The sequence below is a fragment of the Bubalus kerabau genome, chromosome 3 (genome assembly GCF_029407905.1).
Source record: "Bubalus kerabau isolate K-KA32 ecotype Philippines breed swamp buffalo chromosome 3, PCC_UOA_SB_1v2, whole genome shotgun sequence".
Taxonomy (NCBI): domain Eukaryota; kingdom Metazoa; phylum Chordata; class Mammalia; order Artiodactyla; family Bovidae; genus Bubalus; species Bubalus kerabau.
In genome coordinates, this window is record NC_073626.1 from 6,115,271 (window position 1) to 6,138,204 (window position 22,934).

Sequence of the window (22,934 nt, forward strand, 5' to 3'; positions counted from 1 at the left end):
TGTCAGACTATTTCACACTTGTGGTGGCAGAATATCAAAGCCACTCTTTCTGTGACATTTGCCCAGAGTGATGAGAGGCGGGATTTTAACATGGAAGCTTGGTTAAAATAATAAGTTCTATCATTGCCATTTTGTTTTGGTATTTTAAGCACAAGTGGAAAACAGCAGAAGGTATTGTTTCTTTGGAAGTAGCACTCATGACTCAATATTTTAAATGCTCTCCAACACCTTGGAGTTCTCCCTTTGTGACAGTTTCTTACTCTGTAACGAGCAAGCTATTTACAGACGTCTTGTTGCAACAACCCACGGACAGAAACTTGCCCTCATTAAAAGCAATGTTTGCTGTTGAATATTGTCATTCTCATGCATGTTCTTTTCATTCACACTGGTCTGAGTTTGCTTTCAAATAGGCCTTCTTGGAAGTACCCTTATTAAAATGAACTTATATGAAGTGTTATATCATTATTTGCTACTGACCTGAGTCAAATGTTCATTCATTTTGGTTGCAAATTTTATGAGTGCCAGCAAGGTAACTCATCTTGACCCTGGTGCTTGATATAATAATCATCAGCATTTATTGAGCATTTACTATGTGCCAGGCATTGTTCTGACAATTTTATGTGAATTACCTCATTTATTCTTGCCAGGAACGCTATGAACTGGATGTTATCATTATCCCATTTTACAGGTGAAGAAACAGCTGAAAAGGAAGGTTAAAGCATTTGTTGCAGATCGCTCAGTTAACAAGTGAGAGAACCAAGATTTAAAGCTGGCCCAACTTCAGAGAATATACGTCCAGCAGTTATGTTATCTGGTCTGTTGTAAAAAGCAGTCATATTTCATGCCATCAGTAGAGAAAAGGCAAGCCGATTTTCAGTGAAGCCCCATAGTATGCAATCATTTTAATTAAGTGTAGCATTTTCACAATTACAGTTTAGCACAATTATTAAATCCTTTGCTTTCCTTTAACCGCTCTTGAGTTCAGTCTGAAAATAAAGTGGTATTGGAGATTAATGCCAAAATGTCAGCCTCATGGGTCTTGACAATGGCTAAGTTGTGGAAGTTTCAGAAGATACAGTAGCAGAATCTTGACGTGTTTTCAGCAGGAAAGGGGCCGAGGTTTCTTCAGGTGGATAGTCATTGCATCTCAGATGCAGGTAGGCAGCCTACAGCCAGGGATGGATCCTGGCATTCTGGTGTAATGTAAAATACTGCTTTCAGTGACTCTGACTTCTAAGTCAGTACTTGCCTGCTACTTGAGTCCCTCTAATACTGAGGTCTTGTTTCTCCTCCCAGTTCTTACACGGGCTGGTATAAAATTTTTTGAGGGTCTTTTACCTCATTTGCATTGCTTCATCTTATCCTCCTAGTTTGAATGGTAAGAAGCAAAGATGGTTTTCAATTTTTTGAGAAGCACACCGGGCTTCAGAGATGTTTCAAAATATCGAGATCTTACTGCTAAGTGAAGTAAAAGCTAAGAGGTTAATACTGTATCCAGGGCCATGGTCCTGTATCACAAACCCTTCTGATTATTACATCTTTAAAGGAAAACAGCACAAATCCTACCCTGACCATGGCCTCTCTCACTTCTGGATCTTGGTCTGTCCTTCTGCCTCAGACTCTACCTTCCACCCATTATTTTTAAGAATCAACACACCCAGGAAGGTGACCCAGCTGTTGTCCCTGGCAGCCTAGGTTAGAGACCTCTATTACACAGCTCCATAGAATCTCATGCCTACCACCATTATCGCATTTATCCAGTGCACTTTAATTCATTATTCTATATTATGCATCTTCACCCTGAAGTACAAGTTGTTGAAGGCACAGATATTGATGAAAATAATTACTTTTTAAATGGCTCTTTCTATCGCCAGTGCATTGTAGAGTTCCTGGCCTAGAGAAATTGCTCAGTAAATATTCGTGGGGAAAACCTGTAATTTTCAGTTGAAAATGACTCTTACAATACTACTGCATGTCAGCTTCAGCACTCCGTGAGGAACAGCCGGCTCCTCCTGAACACTGTCACCAGTACGGGGTCAGTCCACAGCGGAACGTACCCGCCCGTCTTTAGCCGCACTGGTCTCAGTAACGGCTGGCTCGCTGAGAGATGGGAGAACTGAAACAGATTATTTCAGGACAAGTAGATTAAAATGATCCTTGTCACATAGGGTATGAAGTGCAAAACCGTGTGATGTATTGTGGATAATTTGCAATGTTTTAAGAATTTAAGAAAAATTATTCCATGCAGAGAAGAGTTTAAATTATTAGTATGATGTCTTTATGTTTTTTTCACCAAATGTTGACAGCTTAACCTTCAAATAAAGTAATTGAAATACCTAATAAATAAAATGTATAGAATTCGTATTCTCTTGCTTAATAAAAGGTCTTATTTAAAACAATGAATTTTTTAAAAGAGGAGGAAATAACATTGATCAAGAACTCAACACAACAGTAGAAACATGCAAATAATGGTAAATTCTCCAGTTTAATGAGAAGTTAACATATACTATTGAATTGAAAATTAATTACATTTATTTAGTGGTAATAAATAGAAATTACCTAAATTAACAAATAATTATTTCAAATATATGACAAGTATTAAAAATAGACATATTTATAGAAAATATTTAGTTATATTTTATTACTGTGATTGTAGGTAGAACACCCCTCACCCCTGGGAAAAAAAAAAAAGTTTGCCTTTAGAGATGTCTTAAAGGAAATCAAGACTTTAAAAAGCTTAGGTTTGGACAGAGAACTGTATGGACAGTGAGTGTTTGCATGCACTCTTTGCTATTAATATATTGTCTAGCTACTTAGTGTACATGGGTGCGTTTGTGTGTATATGTGTGTGTGTGTGTACATGAAAGCATATGTTGATACTACCACTTCTGCATTGGGAATTTCCTACAAGGACAGATGGATAACAAAGGTCAATTGGGTATAGCACGTGGAACTCTGCTCAGTGTTACGTGGCAGCCTGGATAAGAGGGGTGTCCGGGGGAGAAAGGATGCATGTATATGTATCTGAGTCCCTTTATTGTTAACTTGAAACTGTCACAGAGTTTTTAATCAGCTATGCTGCTACTGCTGCTGCTGCTAAGTCGTGTCAGTCATGTCCGACTCTGCTCGACCCCATAGATGGCAGCCCACCGGCCTCTGCCGTTCCTGGGATTCTCCAGGCAAGAACACTGGAGTGGGTTGCCATTTCCTTCTCCAATGCATGAAAGTGAAAAGTAAAAGTGAAGTCACTCAGTCATGTCCGACTCTTAGCAACCCCATGGACTGCAGCCTACCAGCCTCCTCCACCCATGGGATTTTCCAGGCACGAGTACTGGAGTGGGTTGCCATTGCCTTCTCCATAAAGTAGTAAAGAAAGAGGTAAATGATAATAGCTATAGCCATTAACAAAGTGTTAGCCATCTAGTCGTGTCCAACTCTCTGCAGCCCCATGGATTGTAGCCCGCCAGGTTCCTCTGTCCATGGGATTCTCCAGGCAAGAGTACTGGAGTGGATAGTCATTCCCCTCTCCAGGTGATCTTCCTAATCCAGGGAAGGAACCCGGGTCTCCTGCGCTGCAGATGTATCCTTTACTGTCTGAGCTGCCAGGAAGCCATTCAGATGAGAGAAATAAATTGCTTAGGTAAAGAGAAATGCTTACTTCGTTTCTAAGATCCCAGCACTGGGTATAATGCCTAGAATATAATTGAAGCTCAGTAAATGTTTGTTAAATTGACTTGGATTTCTTTGAGTTGAGGTATTAGGTAAATGTAGAGGATGAGATACAAAGTTCACACAGTCTTTTCACTTGGCCCATGGTCGTAACAAATTTGTGATTATTACCTGCCCTTTTCTAAACGGGCAAGCTCGAAATATCATGCATTAAGAATATAAAGCACAGGGAATACGAAGCTATGACTAATCATGTTGTGCGGGAGGATTTGGGGCAAAAGGCAGAGATAGGAATATTTATTTCCTCTTCTGACAAGAAATATCTTTGTTGTAAAGATTTTCAAATAATTGGCTGATTTCATTAATATTGGTCAAGTACAATCGAAATCATGAGTTGGGTTTAATTAAACTAAAAGAGCCCATCCTGCAACCTTGAATAGACACAGCGACGTGTTTTGTATATGCTGATGAATACGGTGTTTCTCGTTTCATGAATGACTCAGACCTGATGCCACTGCTATGTGGATACGTTATAGTGTGCTCAGCAACACAATACAGCCCTGTATTTCCCAGGAGTGCACCTTGAATTTATTTTGAGGTGGGAGTTGCCACATTTTATGCCTCTGAATGAATCAAAAGTGATGTCATGTATACAACATGTGGGTGTTTCTGTTTGGTGGGGAAAGAAACCTAGGTGATGCACAATGGCTTTGCGGTTGGCTAGACACACGCCCTTCCATTTATTGGGCTTCAGGGGTTGGGCCTGGGAATATTTAGAGAAAGATCCATGAGGTAGAAAGATTGTCCATTGAGGAGCTAATCCTGGCATCCAGGGCTCATAGCAACCACTTCTCATTAAACCTTCCCAAGCTCCACTGCTTCATTTGTCGTCTGTAATGCTGGCCCTCAGGTGAAGAGCTTTGGTCATTGGAGAGGAAGTCCATACTAGAACCAAGAGTGCTGATGTCTAGATCTGTCTTTGCTGCTGACTAGATATAAGTCTGTGGACAATTCTCAGAGCTTTCTGGACTACAGTTCCTCACCTTCAAAAGTGAGCGCTTCAAAAAGAGTATGCCTGAGGTTCTTCTTGTCTCTAAGGAAGCTTTCCTTTCCCGGTCCACTTTCTGCAAATATTTGTCATCTTTCCATGGTGAAAATGAAGGTGTAAAATGCAGGTCTATGAGAACCTATTTGCACAACGAGTAGAAAGAGAATTCCCTACAATGCCAAATCGTTCAAAACAAAGGCTCCTTTTGAGTTTCTACCCACTCCTTCCAAACATTTTCCTCCAGTTCTCTTCTGATTTCAACCAACCTTGGTTGTCCTGAAAATCAAGACACTGGCAGCTTTCCAAAGTCTAAAGCATTGGCAAATTGTTAAGTAACAAGTCAACTTTACTAACTGCAATTATAGGTGACTTCACTTAAGAAAGTGCTTTAGTTAATCTGCTAGAAAGATTCCACATTCAAATTTATTTAGAAAAGGCTGCCATAGCTGTAACAGTGACCAAAAAGATTCCAAAGGCTAAGGTGAAAAGTTTTCTCAAGGGCACCCTGCAGTAGGAGGGAGAATTGTCACATTTTTCAACTAGTCTGCGCATTGAACCGTGCCTGGAAGATCAGACTTGTGAATGGAAGCGGGGAGCTTGGAGGGGAAAGGCAGTCGGGACAGAATATTCTAACAGAACCCAAACACAGGCAGACATGGGATGACCCATTCTCTGCAAGTAAGAGGGAAAGGCCTCAAACACCAAGATGATCTCAGGAAAGGGCACCCCTGCATGCGCTGGCCATGGCTAGTAGACCTCCTGTTAATGATTAGTGAGGACGACGCCATGGAGGACACAGCCTCAGTAATTTCTCAAGTCCCAGAATGAAGTATTTGCCAGGTGACTGGAAGGTCTGTTAATGATCACAGAAGGTAAAACCTGCTGGTTGACAGTCTCTTACTTTTTCTTGAGAAATTATTTAGCTCCTCTGGGATAACAGTACAGAGCTTTTGATAAAAAATATTAAAATTCTATTTAGATGTACAATGTTTTAATGCAAATTTTTAACCATAAAAAACCAAACGCTCCATTCAGTTAAATTAATAGAATTACGAAAAGATGTAATGATAGCAATTAAGTCTTGAAAATGCAAATTTTATAGTCAAGGACAATTACCTCATTTATAGTATATTGGAATGGTGCCAGATGAAGGTAATTTAGATCCCCCCAGCTCACAGTTACATCATGATGGATATCTTCATTTCATTAGTACAACAAAGATGGGTGAGAAGTTAGACAATACATAAAGAAGAAAGAACTAAAGAGTATTTGACCTTTATAGTATAACTACAACCAGAATTCCTTCACTAATTTATCAAGTATTTAATGAGTACCAATTATCCAAGATATTAGTCATATGTATATTTTTTCTGCCTTAGACTTTTAAAAATCTCTTTATTGTCAGCATCCGCAAACACTGGTTTCTAGAGAGATCAGATTTCTTCAGAACCAGGACGGGTTTTCGGTGCTTGAGCTGTGTCTCGATGCACCGTGCAGGTGACCTGATTTCCTGCCGATTGGAGTCACACCAAGGGTTCTGCACAGGAACAACGGATTTTTCACTAATTATCTTCTCTTTTATTCGAGCATGCCGAAGGTGATTTTCGGTGTCTTCAAATCATACAGCTGTGAAATTGTACTACCTAAATAATTATTGTTGACATATCTAATATTTTGCTATCTACTTTCCAATGTTCTTTATTTTAATATTATCCCGTTGGCTGCAGTCCATCTGTACAACACTCAGTACACACTATCCTTTCCACATTACAGAAGATGAGGAATTTAATCGAAGAGAGAGAGTGTATCTGATTTAGTAATAGGAGTGTAGGTTTTTCCAGCACTGATGTTTATATTTTCTTAATGCAGTTTTCTTGCTTACATTCATTAAAAAAAAAAAAAATCCTACGTAGCCTCTAATCTCCTTTATTTCCCCTCTAGAGGGCACTAGATCACACTCTTGCAGATAAAAGGCATCAAATCTAAGCCCTTCTTGCTGCTGGTAAATTTTTCTCTTGAATCGTTATCTCCAGAGAGAAAAGTATTCCTGTCTAAGGGAACCAACAACTGTAAGAAGCGGGCGGTTTATTCCTCTCTGCATAGCTTCTGGACAGAGGGCACCCACTGTACTCATGTGACAAGGGGATGGCGGTGTTCATTATGTGGGCTTTGGAGACAGACTGCCCAAGTTCAAACAGCTCAGGCACTTCCTAGACACATAATGGTGGGCAAATTATTTAAAAGTTCTGTGCCCCAGTTTCCTCATCTGGAATATGAGGATTATAGTAACACCTACCCCACAGTGGATCGTGGGAACTGAAAATAACACGCTGGGGGGAGGGGAAGGTGGGACAAATTGGGAGACTGGGATTGACATATATACACTACCATGTGTAAAATAGATAGCTAGTGGGAAGCTTCTGTGATGGCACAGGAAGCGCAGCTCAGGGCTCTGTGATGACCTAGCGGGGTGGGATGGGGGAGTGTGATAGGGGTGGGTGGGAGGGAGGCTCAAAGGGATGGGATTATGTATACTTATGGCTGGTGGCTGGGCTTCCCTGGTGGCTCAGCGATGATGAATCTGCCTGCAATTCTGGAGACACAGGTTTGATCCCTGGGTTGGGAAGATCTCTTGGAGAAGGGAATGACAACCCACTCCAGTATTCTTGTCTGGAGAATTTCATGGACGGAGGAGCCTGGTGGGCTACAGTCCCTAAGGTCGCAAAGAGTCAGGCCCGACTGAAGCGACTCAGAATGCACCCATGAGAGGGAAAGGCAACTCCCTTACATAGAACAGCTATTGGAACTTTTAAAGAAGCGTGTGTGCTCTTGCTGTAATAGACATCAGAAGAGAGGGTAAATCTCTTTGAATTCAGTGATGTAATAACTTCATAATTTTACTTTCTTGGTCATGTTTCAGCCGTTAAACTGCAAACCAAGACATCTAAAGTTTGTTATAATGAAAGGCCATAGGAACATATATACACCAAAGAAATGAATATATGTGATAGAAATATGGCCCTTCTTCAGTATATAGACAAGACTTTTATTTATTTTGTCTGATTTATTTAAATGTCATTTATAGGAAGATTCATTAGGACCTCTCCCCCCGCCAAAAAAAATATTAACTTAGTATCTAGAAGTTAAGAAGCTTCTGTGAAGATCAATCTTTGCAGGGATGATGGGCAAGTCTTTGTAGGCTCCTTTTCTTGTTTAATTGAGCTGGTGGCATGAGAATTTTATCAAAATACCTGTTTTGTTGACAGTAGTCATGATAACACTCTTCTCTCTTTACTCTTTCTGATATTTATATAGTTTTCAAGGTAAGTTTATCAAAGATTTTCTGAATGTTCTTAAGAACTTCTTAAGCACCATTCTGAAACTTATATACACTAATGATGAATCCCCAAAGCATGCCTTATCCAAGAAGCTTTGTAAGAAACTCTATGCACTTTGGGTTGTGTAAAAGTCCAAATAAATATTAAAAATCAATTGTCTCTGATGCGCATGGATGTGATAGGAACTCATCAATAAGTCAACTTATAGTCTTTTTCATAACCTTTAGTAGAACTGACTGTGCCCTAGAAGGCCATTCAGGGTGTCATCAACAAACAAACCTATGCCTGAACTGCAGCCCTCAAACGGCCAGACTGCCAGATTTTCAGATATCTTCTAAGAATTTCAAATATATTTGTATTGATGTACAATACTGATTGGGTGGTGCTAGTGATAAAGACCCCACCTGCCAATGCAGGAGACATAAGAGATGGGGGTTCGATCCCTGGGTTGGGAAGATCCCCTGGAGGAGGAAATGGCAACTCACTCCAGTATTCCTACAGGGCTAGCTAATCCCATGGACAGAAGAGCCCAGCAGGCTACAGTTCATGGGGTCACAAAAGAGTCAGACACGACTGAGAAATTGGGCATGCAGACACACGCATGCTCAGTTAGAGGGAATAGACAAGCTGAAAAGAGATTTATATCTGCATTTTCTCTCTTTGTAATGAGCAAGTCTATATGAGGAAAGAAAACCTAATACAGCCTTCGTCTTTTAACATCAAGATAAAATTAGAAGTTAAAACTTCATCGTCCAGTTCAAATAGAGAAAAGAATTGAGGTCCTTACTTAAATGGTTCCCTATGCAAGGCCACCAGATTTCTAGCACTAGAGAGAACAAAGGTACTTCTGATATCCTGGTGCTGTGTCTCTGTTGTAAAGTCCCGTTTGAGATCATAATAGGATATTGATTACTTTGGATGCCATACAAAGCTGAATTGCATTTCTTGGTGGAGCAGTAAAGGTCACTGTTTGATTACTCAATAACTTTTCAAATACAAGAAATGCTATTTTAAAGTATGCTTGAATGATTGGGCTGTATTATAAGAAGAAGACGAGGGGATGGAAATTCTTTCATTAAGATAGGTGATGGTTCTTTCATAAAGATAGATGTTAAATTCTATAAACTTTTTTTTATTTATGTTGGACATTCTGTAATATTTTTTATACTAGAACATAAACCACAAAATTAAATTATGAATGCAATTTTTACATGTTACGATCCATGTGATATCTAATCTATGAAACACATAATCCACTTGTTTTTTAGATATTAATTGAATTTGTCACCAGGACCAGCTTATATCTAATAACATTTATTTTCTGAAGTCATACATGTCAGGCATTCTGTATTAGATTACAGAATATATGAAAAATATAAAAACACATAGAGAATATAAGTGGTATACTTCATTATTTTGTAGCTCTAAATTTCTATTCTTTCCCCTTTTTACTTATTAAAATTAATATAAAATATCTTATTTGTATTGTATCAACTACAAGTTATAAAATTAAGATCACCTTATATCATTTTTTATTGATTTTCCCTCTTTGTATCTCACTGGAAATATACCCTTACAAATATTAGATATATTTGAAAATTGATTCTTAATTATTGCATAGTATTCCAAATTATGAATAGAGGATGCAGTACTTAACTTGTTCATTTGTCTTCATAATCCCTCCCCCAGATTATGCTGCTCATGTGACCTATTGTTTGATTAAGAACCCTGTCTGGTGAAGGGTGAGATTATCTTCTATGGCCCCATTAGTCTTCTTTCATATCATCACTGTATTCTTTCACCCGATTCCCTGTTTGACATTCCAGATTTCACGCTAATCGTTGGCAACATTGCTCCATCCTAACTCTCACTATTTGCCCAAACAAGGATTCATCTTCGATGGGTTGAATGGCCTTGATCTGTTTTGGCAAGAGAAAGACATCCACTGAGTCTATTGCAAGGCTTCCCTGTCTTTCAGTGTCTCTCAGAGTTTGCTCAGACTCATATCCATTGAGTTGGTGATAATATCCATGAATCCATGTTATCATGAAATTGGGAATATGCTCCAAAAAGAGGAGTCAAAATAGAAGTTTTGTGAAACTTAAGAATAAAAGGCTCTAGTCATTGAATGGATACTGAACTTCTACAAAATTTCAAACAGTGACACTAACTTTTTGATAAGGGCTATAGCCATAACTAAAGAAAAAGGAATTTCATAGCAAATGTTCATCACAACTGAAATATTTTATGCATTTGCTGTCGTCATTTAATATTCTGTACATGGTTTAGTTGGTATCAACTTAGTTCATCCTGACTCTTCTGTAAGTAATAGTTCTATTACTTGAGATAAAGAGCTTGACTCAGTATCATTTTAACTGAACTTGGTGGAGCCAACTGAATTCATTGTCTGTTTGATTTGTGGATAAAGTAGAATACATCCCTGTTTTCCAAAACTGACCATTTAACCAAGTTGGGCAGTTAGACAAGGATGCTTTATTTTATGTCTTTTTAATAATATTTTAATTATTTGAATAACACATCAATTTATTTTTATAGTGACTCAGTTTCCAAATAGCTCCCATTAATTCACATGTACACTTAAACTTATTTCAAGCCAATGAGTTCCATTTAGCGAATTACATGCCCTACTTAAATTATACTGAGTCTTTTCAGATTATGTCATTGTACTGACATGAACATTTTTTTGCTGTGATGCTATCAAGCTCTGTGACTTCTCAGTATAATTTCTCCCTCCTTCATGTTTGTGTGAACTCTCTCTTTTTAAAAAAGTACTTGAAGAATCAAGCAGTTTGGCTGGATTTATAAATATTTTAAATCACTTGTATAATTAGATAACCCCTTACAGTGCTATGTATTAAAGCTGGCTTACAGCTCAACATTCAAAAACTAAGAGCATGGCATCAGATCCCATCTGATACCATCCCTTCATGACAAATAGATGGGGGGAAAAGTGAAAACAGTAACAGATTTTATTTTATTGGGCTCAAAAATCACTGCGGACATTGAGTGCAGTCCCAAAACAGACACTTGCTGCCTGGAAGAAAAGATATGACAAACCTAAACAATGTATTAAAAAGCAGAGACATCACTTTGCCAATAAAGGTCCATATAGTCAACGTTTTGGTTTTTCTAGTAGTCATGTACGGATGTGAGAGTTGGACCATAAAGAAGGCTGAGCACCAAAGAATCGGTACTTTTGAAATGTGGTGTTGGAGAAGATTCTTAAGAGTGCCTTGGAAAAGCAAGGAGATCAAACCAGTCAATCCTAAAGGAAATCAAACTGAATATTCATTGGTAAGACTGATGCTGAAGCTCCCAATACTTTGTCCACTTGATGCAAAGAACTGACTCATTGGAAAAGATCCTGATTCTGGTAAAGACTGAGGGCAGGAGGAGAAGGCAGAGACAGAAGGTGGGATGATTTGATGGCATCATCGACTCAATGGATTTGAGTTTGAGCAAACTCCAGGAGATGGTGAAGGACAGGGAAGTCTGGTGGATACAGTCCACCAGAAAATTCAGATGCCTGTAAGGGGAGACTCCAGCCAGTGAGATCAAAATACCCAAGTGAATTCTCACATCTTCACACGTCCAGCTGTCTTCCCACTTCCCATAAACTTGTCACCAGATTCTTTTCCTTTAAACTAACATTTAAAATGTCAATCCTTTTTGTGAAACTAAAGACATTCTTCTCAGTTCAGTTCAGTTCAGTCCCTCAGTCATGTCTGACTCTTTGATACCCCATGAATCGCAGCATGCCAGGCCTCCCTGTCCATCACCAACTCCTGGAGTTTACCCAAACTCATAGCCATCGAGTCAGTGATGCCATCCAGCCATCTCATCCTCTGTCATCCCCTTCTCCTCCTGCCCCCAATCCCTCCCAACATCAGAGTCTTTTCCAATGAGTCAGTTCTTTGCATGAGGTGGCCAAAGTATTGGGAGTTTCAGCTTTAGCATCAGTCCTTCCAGTGAACATCCAGGACTGGTCTCCTTTAGGATGGACTGGTTGGATCTCCTTGCAGTCCAAGGGACTCTCAAGACTCTTCTCCAACACCACAGTTCAAAAGCATTAATTCTTTGGCGCTCAGCTTTCTTCATAGTCCAACTTTCACATCCATACATGACCACTGGAAAAACCATAGCCTTGACTACACAGACCTTTGTTGGCAAAGTAATGTCTTTGCTTTTTAATATGCTATCTAGGTTGGTCATAACTTTCCTTCCAAGGAGTAAGTGTCTTCTAGTCACATGTTAATAAAATATATTCTGCAAATACATCGATGAGGAAGAAGCAGTGAAGTGTTACATTAAAACTTTTCAGTTTGCTTACGCACTTACATAATTGAGATAGCTTTTCAATTTGGAAAATCTTTTCCCTATAGTGTAATCAAATATTTTAAATATGCTTTACTGAGACACTACGTTTTTTTTTAAACTGGACATCCATAATAATTTGCACATTGTTTCATTGTAGCATTTTCATCCTATTGAATAAATAACATTTATAAATTTATCCTTGCAAATGGGCTGTGAACTCCTCAGGAACAGGGATGGGGTTTGATTCATATTTATGTACTCATCAACTAGTTAGTGGGTAAGGTCTAATCACTGCCTCTCTACCTCCTTAGAATTGCAGTTCAGACCAGTATGGACCCCTGAGAGCTGAGAATACTTGAGGCCAAGGAATGACCAGAAACAGCAAGAAAGAAATTGAACCAGTGCACAAGGGTCAACTATGTTTAAGGAGAAATGGGAATTAAACCAGAGAGTAACCATATCCAGGTGTCAGTTCCAAAAGGCAAGTGTGGAACCAATAACAGGAGCCAAAACAAGAGACGGAAAATCAGGTAAATGCAATGACGAGATGATGGTGAGATGCAGAGGGCAGATGAAGGGAGGGGAGTGAAGAAATGTGAATATTTATAGTGTTGGGGCACTCGGAGGCTGATGTGGGGGCTCTACTTAAGCAGGTTTTCATGTTGCGTGAAAACAAGAAGAATCATACCAGCACACACGTATACGTGTGCACACACAGAAAGGGAAAGGGAGACACACAGGAAGATTATGTTAACATATGTAAGATTAATTGGCACCGTTTATGGGCCCCTTTCCTGGAGAAGGAAAAGCCTACCCACTCCAGTATTCTGGCCTGGAGAATTTCATGGACAGTATAGTCCATGGGGTCGCAAAGAGTCGGACACGATTGAACGACTTTCATGTCATGTCAGGTTATGTCATGGGCCCTTTTGGGCTTCCCAGGGGGTGCTAGTGGTAAAGAACCTGCCCGCCAATGCAGGAGACATAAGAGACGTGGATTTGATCCCTGGGTTGGGAAGATCCTCTGGAGAAGAGCATGGCAATCCACTCCAGTATTCTTGCCTGGAGAATCCCATGGACAGAGGAGCTGGTGGACTACAGTCCATGGGGATGCAAAGAGTCAGACATGACTACTGCTATAAGCGACTTAGCACACAGCACACGCATGGGCCCTTTGGTGACATTCTTTGTCTAATCCAAGTCCAGGATACCTTGACGATGATGATGATGTTGATAATAATAATAGTTAATTGAAGCCTATTTGCTCAAGATGCTATGGGAAATTAAGTAGGAATATAGTACTAGTCAACATTGATTTAAATAGAAGTCCCTTGCAGATAATAAGAGATTGACATATAGCTATCAATTTGCTTTGAAAAATAAGAAAGCGTCAACAAATATATAAATAAGGAAAAGGTTAACAGATACATGAAGTTTACGCCTAGGCATAATGTTTCTGAAGGTGCATGTAGAAGTGGTACGTTTGCTGGTTGAGATATGAATAGGCAGTCAAGTCAGGGTCATGGTGCCGGAGGACTGGGGTCACTGTCCCCATGCTTTCATGCTGCTAAGTCACTTCAGCCGTGTCTGACTCTGTGTGACCTCATAGATGGCAGCCCACCAGGCTCCACCGTCCCTGGGATTCTCCAGGCCAGAACACTGAAGTGGGTTGCCATTTCCTTCTCCAATGCATGAAAGTGAAAAGTGAAAGTGAAGTCACTTAGTCGTGTCTGACTCTTTGCGACCCCATGGACTGCAGCCCACCAGGCTCCCCCATCCATGGGATTTTCCAGGCAAGAGTACTGGAGTGGGGTGCCATTGCCTTCTCCTAAAGAGCGTTCTGTGAACTCTTCTGGATTGATTTCTTTCAGGTTTGATGGAGAAAGCGGTAGGAATTCCGGAACTGTTTGTTTGAATAATGGGTGGGAGAGCTTGGAGAACAAGAATGCATTCCACAGACGCCCAGAGAGCAGAGCAGCAGCGGAAAGGGCAGACAGAAGAGCTCACCTGGAAGGAATGGAGACGCTGGATCGGGGAGCAGGCAACTCCATATAAAGTTTAAATGCATGAGATGTTTTCATTTCCCCAAGACAACAGATAACTGCAGACGTTCCTATGAGCACGTGATCTCTGCTCCCGTTGTCCTGAGTTGTGCTCAGTTCTAAATGAACCTGAATTGTTTCTGATCTTGTTAGAGTTATGCAACTTACATTCAGGAGCTTATTAAGCAACTTAGATAGATGTTTCTTCTAGATATTATATCTTCTAAGCTGTCTGCATTTTGTAAGGATTTGACGTACCCTCACTGAGTAATGGTATTTCTATATTCTGAAACAGTCCCTTTGGGACAACACTTAGGGAGTTTCCTGTTTCCTGTCAGTGTGGTTTAACCTATACAGTGAAGAGAAGGGTTGCAGAGACTTAAATGTTTCAAAGTACAGCTCGTTTGGGTTGCATAAAGCAATTGCTACTTGAAGCAGAGAAAGCATCAGGCATGCTCAGGTTTTTACTGAGAAATCTTGAAAAGCTGGGCTTTTGTCACTTTTTTTGTGCCCTTGTTTTAAAGTCTTCCAAACAGATATCATTTATAAAGTCTCAAAAAACTTAATGTGTCTTTGCAAAGAGAACTCAGAGGAGGTTTCCTATCCTCCTTCTGTTTGCCGGATCTTGTTTTTCCATCTTTTTGCAATATTTTAATGAGCAGGGAGTTATTCACAATTAATGATAGCCAATCGCTACGGTGGGGAATATACACTTATAAAATGATGACAGATAGCCGCACACCGTGTGGTGAGCAGGGTATACAAATTACACCACAAGCAGAAAGTAGTTATGCTTGATTGGAGCAATTAAATGTTTTCTTTAAAAAAAAAAAATAACTCCAGTGAGAATATTTTACAAAATGACTTTTTAATCATCTGTAGAACTGCTAAAATTATTGTCTCATAATAGTTTTAAAGTATGGCATGTGTAGAATTAATTGTAATCCCTTTGCCTAGCCATGGGGATTCTTCCCCAGAAACCTGTTTACTTGAAACTTCGTTTTAATCACAGACTTAATATCAACCCACTCTCCATTTAAATAAAATGACAATATTTTCTAGGACTAGAAAACGTCATGTTTGGCTTCCGTAAACAAGCAAGTATGGCCCACTCTGTACAGCCAGATTTGGGGGGCGGGGGCAGAATACTTTAAACAGCTATGCCTTGTCACCTCATAGTTAGACTGTCCCCACCAGATTGGAATTTATCCAGGGGTTGAGGGAGACTTCTGTGAAGCTTCAGCAAAAAACCTACGTTTTCTATTGGCTTACTCTAGAAGGAAGCCAAGGTGTTACAAGATCACAAATTCAATAAAATCAAAATTGTTTTCATTGTCTTCCATCACAACAGGTTAAATCCTTAGTTTGGATTTTTCTAGATTTTTTATGTATACCTACAATATGTTGATTCAATTTCTTTTTCACATGATAATAAATTACATGAATTTTCAAAATATGACTTACTTTTTTTGGTACCACCTTAATGGTTGCGTGATTCATTTAATTAATAAAACTAGTACCAAGGATTGGAGAAGGAAATGGCAACCCACTCCAGTGTTCTTGCCTGGAGAATCCCATGGACGGAGAAGCCTGGTAGGCTGCAGTCCATGGGGTCGCACAGAGTCGGACACGACTGAAGCGACGCAGCAACAGCAAACGTACCAAGGAAGAAACATACCTTCCCTATTTCTATTTTCTCAATCTTGTCTATAGATCAATGGCACTACTGGTGAAAAAAAAAAAAACCCTGCCAATGCAGGAGATGCAAGAGACACAGGTTCGATCCCTGGGTCAGGAAGATCCCTGGAGGAGGGCACACCAACCCCTCCAGTGTTCTTGCCCGGAGGATCCCATGGACAGAGGACCCTGTGGGGCTACAGTCCATGGGGTCACACAGAGTCGGACAGAGCTGAAGTGATTTTGCATGCACACACACGTAGATTCACCTGAAGATAAGATTTCTCAAATGCCTCTGAGTGAGTCACCTTCTGTCTCCCACGGCCCACCTGAGGTCGAACAGCTTCTGGGGGAGAAGCTACAGTGGGCTTATCATGAATTTTCCTTTGTTTCCTGGCTTCTCATATATTCCTCACCTTTTCTAGGCAATATAGCTTGAAGGGATGTGTTTGTTGTAGAGTTACAGCCTCATTCAGGATGTGTGAAAGGAAGCTGTTTTTCTCACCAAAAGAATACCCAAATATAATCACTTTATGAAAGCTGATCTATCTTACAGAATGAAAATGAAGTTTCCAGACTTTAAATTTACACAGTGCTACCTCCAAAGTCTATGAGGTAAGGAGTCTGGCCAACTCTATGCTCCTGCTGCTGCTAAGTCGCTTCAGTCGTGTCCAACTCCGTGCGACCCCATAGACGGCAGCCCACCATGCTCCCCCGTCCCTGGGATTCTCCAGGCAAGAACACTGGAGTGGGTTGCCATTTCCTTCTCCAATGCATGAAAGTGAAAAGTGAAAGTGAAGTCGCTCAGTCGGGTCCTACCTTTAGCGACCCCACGGACAGCAGCCTACCAGGCTCCTTCGTTCTTGGGATTTTCCAGGCAAGAGTACTGGCCTGGGCTGCCATTGCCTTCTCCAGGCCAACTCCATGGATTATCCTAATTTGTTTCTCTTGGTCTCTGTGTTGGTTTCTTCATTTTCACCATCTTTATAGCTTCTAAGTTTTCAAATTGAGCCCCGGTCTTCATATTATGTATAAATAGTAAGATATGCTTTAGGCCAGACTCAAATGGGTGGGTGACTTAGAACAAAACTAGAGAAATTTCCAAAACAGACAACTTCTATCATTCTGAATAAGATCTTTGATCACACTAAGTAAAGGTAATCTCTTTCTACACTGAAAACTCTGCATCTAAATTCAGTGTAGGTCTTATTGTTAAGAAGCCAAAACTTAGAAAGATTTTATAAAATAGCAAAAAGCTAAATATTCTCTAAATTCTCAGTTCTAGTTCTCATTAGCATATTTAATTGTTCCCATTAAGACCTCTTTGCAACAGAAATAGAAAGGCAACAAGTGTTGGTGTGCTGATGTGTGGTATCATTTGAAATTCACGCAGGGTCTCCATCTACCTGCTGTGCTTCGTTTCAGTATACATTTCTATGATTAATTTTGTTTTTCTTCAGTACGTCAGAATGTTCTCAGTGATTTGTGTTTATGCATCTTATGCTGTGGATTAAAGTGGACTTATGATTCCTAAGAGGTGAGCTGTTTCTGAATTTGAACTCTAAAGACTATCACAGAAGACCATAGATCCGGATTCTTCAGTTGAGATTGACAGTTCCACACAGTCTCTCACTGTCAAGAGATTGACAGTCTCTTGAATCCCTCAAGAGAATCCAAACAGTCCGTGAACTCGGATGAGATTAAGTGCTTCTTTATTTTCACGAATATGCAACAAAAATTTTCAACATTTCCTTTCATGTTTAAGATTGCCCCCAAACCATGGTAGTATTAGCAGTACTTTTGATTTTGTCACCAGTAAAAATCACAAGTACATTTATATCACATTGTTACAGATATCCTGGAATATGATTTATGTTCTCATGCCTTTGCCATTGTGGTGGTTCACCTCTTGATCTTGTTATTTAATAAATTAGTGAGGAAGTGTGCACATTATTTCCATGTCTTTAGCATAGTCTGTCTCCTTTTGTAATCTTAGGTATTTTATTTCATGCATTTAAAAATGTTGTTCGGAGAATGAACTCATGGCTTTCATCAGACTGCCACAGTCCATGACTCAAGAAGGGTGAAGAAACCCCACTTCAGGTTACATAAAAATATAGATCACTTAGGGACTTCGTTGGCCACTCAGTGGTTAAGACTCTGCACTTCCACTGCAGGGGCACAGACTCGACCCCTGGCCAGGGAACAAAGATCTCACGTGCCATGCTGCGTGGCCAAAAAAATAGATGTAGGTCACTTAGACATCTTAGTTTCAAAATGGAAAAAATATGCTCATTTTCTTCTGCACAGCTTCTAGTACATCAGGTCTGAATTAAAGACTATATCTACATTTTCCATAAGATCTATCTTCATGTTCCTATAAAATGTATTAATGTATCATTTTATAAGAATTTATTGAGCTTTTACATGTGTTAGCTTCTAAGCAAAGGGCTGAAAAATAGAATAGTAATGGTCCATCCTCTCAACAGTTTCACAGTCAAGCTGAGCTGGCCAGGTTATGACTTACAAAACAACTGGAGCATAATCATGTTCTAAATACTCAATAAATGTTAACAATAAGTATGAAAGTAGAGAGGGAAAATAAAAAGACAGGCATATGGACCCCAAATGATGTGTAAACTTGCAAGGAAGGAGGCTGCTTGAGCTGAAAAGTAGACATTGTGAGATGAAGATAAGGGGCGGAGCTGGCCAGGAAGGGTCCCCTCTGGGCTCTCATCCCACTTTGTTTTTCATCACAGGACTTAAAACAACCCGGGAGGTATGTATTTATTTAATTATCCACAGTGGGACATAGCTGAGGTGTTCAATTAAGGTTTTTAAATGAAAAGAAGGAAAGCGCGAGGGAAGAAGGAGTGAAGGGAGGGAGAAAAAGAGAGGGAACAAGGGAAGAGAAAAAGGAAGAAAGGATAATCGCATGAATGGACGGGTAATCTTTTCAAATGCCTGTGTGAGATCACAGATCTGCTCTACAGTAGAGTTTATCATCTCTCATGCACGTGTTTGTAATCATGGGACATGGAGCAATGGCAAAGTTTTCATCTCACACTACAGGAAGGAGAACTGAATTTCATTTTTGAGGTTTAAGACATTAAGGATTAAGATTTATAAATATGTAAAATGCCGTGGACGTCGCTCAGCCTTGCCCGACTCTTTGAGACCCCATAGACTGTAGCCCACCAAGCTCTTCTGTCCATTTCCTTCTCCAGGGGATCTTCCCAACCCAGGGATCGAACCCAGCTCTCCCGCATTGCAGGTAGATTCTTTACTGTCTGAGTCACCAGGAACATTTATTATAATTAAAATTTTAGATCCAGGGGTGACAACAGATAGTAGTTAGGCATCAGAGAAATGTTATACATTTGAAATTTAAACATTTAATTGCATGAACTAGCTCCACTTATTTTAGCTTTTTCAACCCCAGTTCTGACTATTATAGGGGCTTTCCCAGTGGCTCACTCAGTAAAGAATCTGCCTGCAATGCAGGAGACCCTGGTTCAGTCTCTGGGTTGGGAAGATCCTCTGGAGAAGGAAATGGCCCACTCTCATATTCTTGCCTGGGAAATCTCATGGACAGAGGAGACTGGAAGGCTACAGTCCATGGGGTTGCAAGAGTTGGACATGAGGTAGTGACTAAACCACCACCATCTGACTATTACAGAGAACAGATAATGCTATGATATATCACTACTTATGCCAAAGGATTATTTTGAGACTCAAATGTGATAATACTCAGGGAAAGTGAAAGAAAGTGAAGTTGCTCAGTCGTGTCCGACTCTTCACGACCAGGCTCCTCCGTCCATGGGACTGTCCAGGCAAGAGTCCTGGAGTGGGGTGCCATTGCCTTCTCCAATACTTAGGGAAGCAGTTCTTAAATGGGAGTGCTGTACATATGAAGAGTAGTTGTTATTGTGATCCATCATTTCCCAAAGTACCAAGTGATGACCCTAGCGGACATATCAGGATTAACCTTGTATCTGGAAGGATTACATAAATAATTATCATTCACTAGACTCTGGGACCCTGATATAATACTAATTATGTGTACTAACATCTCACCCAAGTCATCTTTCTGATCTCTCGATTTGACTACATAATCACAGTTATTAAGAACAGCAAGAAAAAAAGAGCTTGGAATGAATTGCAATGCTCAAAAAGGTGAACCAAGCAAAAGTTCAATAATAAGTTGCAAGCCTAGGGTTTCCTTCAAAGAAGACAGGGGTGGAGTTCACTTGTTATTATTTAACATCTCCAGCCCTGGCAATGCAAGAGTCTGGAAATGAAAAACAACATGGGCAGGGTGTGTGAATAAGGATTGTCCCCACATGCCAGCATCTTGAAGGCTAACGACCCTATCAGAAGAAGCCACAGGAACTCAGCTCACTTCTATTAATACCTTCCATCAAGTTGACCCCGGTGATGGGAAATGATTCCTCCACAGGCTATAAATCATTGCAGCCCTCAGATGGGAACACACATTCTCTCAAATGGAGGGCCTGGCTAGAGTGAACCAATTAATTCTCCACCAGGAAGACTGTATACTTATTTTGCTTTCCAGATCTTCAAAGAGCGGTGAAAGAATTAAGTAACCACCGAAATATTTAAACGGGCATCAACAAATGAGCAAATCAGATAGACTCGCTCTTCACAGCTGTTCTCCGTCCAGTGCATATGGTACAAGGGAAGGGACAAGTCTTGCCTCTCGTGTACGTGCTTCTGTGTCTGTCTGAGTGCGCACGCGCAGAAGCCTATGCACGCACATGTGTGGGAAGGGCTTTGAAACAATTTACAACTGCCGGTCTTCTGATGAATGAAGGTATTAGAAGAGCAGATGTAGGGCATGAGGCTAGAAAGTGAAAAGCTAAGCATTGCCTTGGAGCGCCAGGAAATGGGGCCAGCATGGTGAAAACCATCAAGTTGCCTGGGCTGTGAATGTTTTAATGTACAATAAAGCACTTTGATAGCTGCCTTAAAAAAAAAAAAAAAACTGGTAATGTTTGCAAGTGTTTCCTGAAGGCCTCACTGAAATACCACCAGCAGCTAACAAAGGGGAAAGGGTTAGTCGTCATCAATAACACGGGGAAAGTTGCTAAATGACTCTGGCAAACAGCACAGTAAGTGAAAAGATTGGGGTGCAGTGTGGGGCCACTACAAGGAACGCCACCAGATCTGGGGAACGATGCGCCTCCCGTGGGGTGATGTGGAGTCCAGAAGGCATTGTTTCTCCGCCTTAACCTTTGTAACTGCTGCAGAAGACTTTTGCCATCAGAGTTCAGTTAGTCTTAAGTTGTTGCTATTTAGTCCCTAAGTCATGTCTGACTCTTTCAGACACCATAGATTGCAGCACACCAGGCTTTGCTCTCCTTCACTATCTCCTGGAGTTTGCTCAAGCTCAGTCTTCAATTCTGACCCCTTAATTGGCAACTTACACCTTCCAGAATTATCTGTTGGACAAAGTTAAAAAAAAAAAAAAAAAACAGGCATTCCCATGCCTGCCCATAAAATATGTCTTACATTTGAGAAGACTTAACCCAAGACCCTGAATAGAGAGAAATCATAGTTTCTTCCTGATAGTATAGGTCCCTGGGTGCGATGGAAGGAGTGTAGAGACTGTATACCCAGTATCTCACAGACCGTTCCTTGTTTAAGGGAGAATCACTTTTACTCCTTAGACCTGTTTGTTTCTCCCTGTTTACTATAACCACTCTCTCACTTATAAGGGCAGCTTGCTTGTAATTATTGCTATTGCTAGAAAAATAGCTAAAAGAATGCAAATAGCAGGACTTGCCTGGCAGTTCCGTGGTTAAGACTCTGCACTTCCAATGGTGTAGAACTAAGATCAGTGGTTCAATCCCTGCTCTAGAACTAAGATCCCATTTGCATGATGCAGTCAAAAAATTAAAACAAACAAAAGAATGCAAATGGCACTCTATCATTGCTTCTAGAAATGATGTTATGTAAATTTCAAATGTTGTAAGTGACATAGACCTTTCCTATCAAGAGAATAACATATTTAAATGCTTATCCAGTCATTTGACCTACATACCAATGAAAGGACCAGTTATTATGTAGGTAGGTGAGCGTCTTTTAAGTCTTTGATACATTTTAATGAAGTCAGTGAATTTATTAACTTAGTCAATAGATAATCTAACTCCATTTTCCTTCCAATGAATAGATTTGAATGGAAGAGTATACAAATGAATTCTTGTTCCTTGTGAACTAAGTACTTCAAAGGAACAAAAGCATTTTCTCGATATTTTGAAATGCACACATTGTTAAAATTTCAGACTATAACTTTAAGTCTTCATCCTGTAGATTTGTTTCTGAGCTATTAATTTGCTATCATGTTTTGGGGGAACTTGTCAAGTTCAAATTTTTTTCTTTTCCCCATATCTTCAAAATATGCACTCATTTGAATTATGACTTTCCTACAGGAACTAACAGCTGTATGTGCAAATCATGCATATAAATCAATTACCAAGGCCTATGTACTATAAATGCACCCATTAATTAAGCAATGTCAGATGCTATGAACCATGAAGTTCATTACATCTTTAGCATTCAAAACCAAGGATTATTTGAAGAAGAAATACTAAGTTTACCTAATAGTTAATGAAATTAAGCCGGGTTGTTGCCAACATTTTTATTTTATGCCTAATTCAGTGTTTAAATGTTTATGAATAAAACACTAACTGCTGAAAGCAGATATGTTGAAATGTAATTACTGGTAAGTTATAATGCACTTGAGGACTCATTATACCAGACTTGGGAGTTTTAAGATCACCAGTGTAACACACTCTCCAA

General features: G+C 39.9%; 1 long non-coding RNA gene across 1 annotated transcript; it reads left to right on the forward strand.

Moving 5' to 3' along the window:
- Positions 1–4,613: 4,613 nt before the first annotated feature.
- On the forward strand, positions 4,614–6,579 carry LOC129647409 (uncharacterized). Its single transcript, XR_008712311.1, has 3 exons — positions 4,614–4,738; positions 6,123–6,314; positions 6,445–6,579. It is a non-coding gene; the product is annotated as an uncharacterized LOC129647409 (long non-coding RNA).
- Positions 6,580–22,934: the final 16,355 nt, after the last annotated feature.